Source organism: Papio anubis, chromosome 5 (genome assembly GCF_008728515.1).
Source record: "Papio anubis isolate 15944 chromosome 5, Panubis1.0, whole genome shotgun sequence".
Taxonomy (NCBI): Eukaryota; Metazoa; Chordata; class Mammalia; order Primates; family Cercopithecidae; genus Papio; species Papio anubis.
In genome coordinates, this window is record NC_044980.1 from 136,363,438 (window position 1) to 136,365,991 (window position 2,554).

Sequence of the window (2,554 nt, forward strand, 5' to 3'; positions counted from 1 at the left end):
TTTTTTTGAGATGGAGTCTTGCTCTGTCACCCTGGCTGGAGTGCAGTGGCATGATCTTGGCTCACTGCAACCTCCACCTCTCAGGTTCAAGCGATTCTCCTGCCTCAGCCTCCTAGGCAGCTGGGATTACAGGTGTGTATCACCGCACCTGGCTAATTTTTGTATTTTTAGTAGACAGGGTTTCACTATCTTGGCCCAGCTGGTTTTGAACTCCTGACCTTGTGATCCACTGGCCTTGGCCTCCCAAAGTGTTGGGATTACAGGCATGAGTCACTGTGCCCAGCCTAAACTGTGTCTTTTAAAAAATGTCTTCTAGTGTTGTCATGCCTGAGGACTTTACTGATGAAATGTGTTATTTTATTACAAATTACTTTTATCTCTCTTTCATATTATATATAGAGATTTATTTTTAAAATTTTGTATTGGTTATATAATCTACAAATTTCTGTGTAGGATTGTAAAGAAACTGTTATTACCTTTTATATATACAAAGAGTACTTTGGGTTTTACAGAGATGAAAACCATTGGCGTAAAGCAACATCTGTCTACTACTCAGACGGAAACATTTCCCATTTGCACAAATAGAAGTGATTTCCTCTGTGCTAGATGAGAACAGTGGGGCCAAGATTTTCAACCGAACTTGTGTTATGGAAAGTCTGGAAAAGGTGCTCTATTCAACAGGACTTTAATTTAGTCAGCCGTTGATCAAACAATCCCTTCTATGCCTAGCTTATTTTCATTCCAGTATTTATTGATTCTATCACTGTGCTGGATATTGCGAGGATTAGACAACTCAGGGCCCCGACCATCTGGAAGCATAGACTGCCCTCTCTTGGAAGGCAATCTGCATGAAGAAGGGCATACCTCACAAACTTGGCACCCACAACTTCGACACCCAGGGTGTCAAGTGATGTTTCTTTTGATGAAAATTCTGAAACGCCCTGAGCCTTTCTTACAACACCATCAAGGTAGTTAAAATGCAATGCTGGGGTTCTCTAAATCACAAATGTCAGGTGGCCAATAAGGACTATATATTCTAAAAGAGAAGAGGAACAAATTGACTCAGAGGAGTGGGAGGAGGATGGGCTTTGGAGTTGGGTAGATCTGGGTTCATAGCTTGGCTCTACCACTTACTGTCTCATCTTGGGAAGGCTCAATTTCCTCCTCCCTAAAATGGTCATAGTGCCATCTGCATCACTAAGCTGATTTGAGGATTAAATTAAGTCATAAACATAAAGCCAAGGGTAGAACACCCGGCATATAAAAGGGACCAGAAAAAATGCGTTAATCACCATCATCCCCTTTTCCTTGGGAACTCTTAGATAAATCCTAGTACCTGAGAATCAAAAGTAACCTTAAAAATGATCTAGTCAAATGCTTCATTAGACTATGTAAATCTTCCTCTGTAGATTGTGAATGAAAAACTTCAAGCCCACATGTTTTCCTCTCTTGATCAGTGTTAACTAATTCTCTTTTGGTTACCTAAATATCGTAAGAGTTGTAGAAAAATATGAAAACATTCAAAGTTTACTTTATTGAAAATTACAATAAACTCATCCCCTCTGCAACCATCTTCCTCCATCCACCTAACCAAGTAACACTGAGTCATGTAAACAGAGTGAGTGGCCAGCTCAGATGTGATATCTACTGTTATCCATTTCTCTTTTAATATTTTAGTTCTCAGCATGTTAAACCAAATTGCTGCATAGAATATCCCCCAATTCTTCTGTGTATTCCAGCTCAAAATAACAATGAAATAGAAGAAATAAATTTATTCTTTGTCATTAACACAAGGTAATTTACAGTAAAATTCTTTTAAAATGCCTCAAAGGCCACCCCAAACAGATGGGTATTAGATGGTATTGAATGTGTGGGCCAAAGTAGCTTTCCTGGGATAGGTCCTTGATAGCTTTACTTGCTTCCTGAGAGAGGCCCTGCTTAGAGATTATTTCCTCTTTTCCTTAATTAAATATTGTGAATTTTGTCTTGAGAGAATAAAAAATTCAGCATAATCGACGAGACTAGGGGTCTCTAGCATTCTTTCGCCTAAGCATATGACTTGTAGGTATAGACTCTGTCTCTAATGTCACTCTACCTGCAATCAATTTTCTCCCTGTAACTAGGCCTTCCTGAGAAATACAGTTATCAATAGGAAAATTTCCTTGCAGAAGAGGATAGACATAGCATAATAAAGTGGAAGGCAGTGTATATCCACAGAATTGTGTTTCAAATGAGATTCTTTGACCTAATGTTTCTCTGGGAATAATTAATTCATTGGTCCCTGAATAGTTTTCTCATTTCTAAAATGGGGGTAATTCCTGCTTTACCTTTATTATAAGGTCTGTGAAAGGGCACAATATACCACATAATGCTAAAGAAGTGTAAAATGCTAAAGAGGATAGAATAGGGGTGGAAAAATCCAAGATAGGAAAACATTTCCTAACCTTAGGAAAACATGAGAAATCTATGTCACTCTTGAGTGATGTCCTCTAGTCATTCCTTGAGTCAAAATTTACACATTATAATAATAACACAGCCACTCCAACTTTCTTAT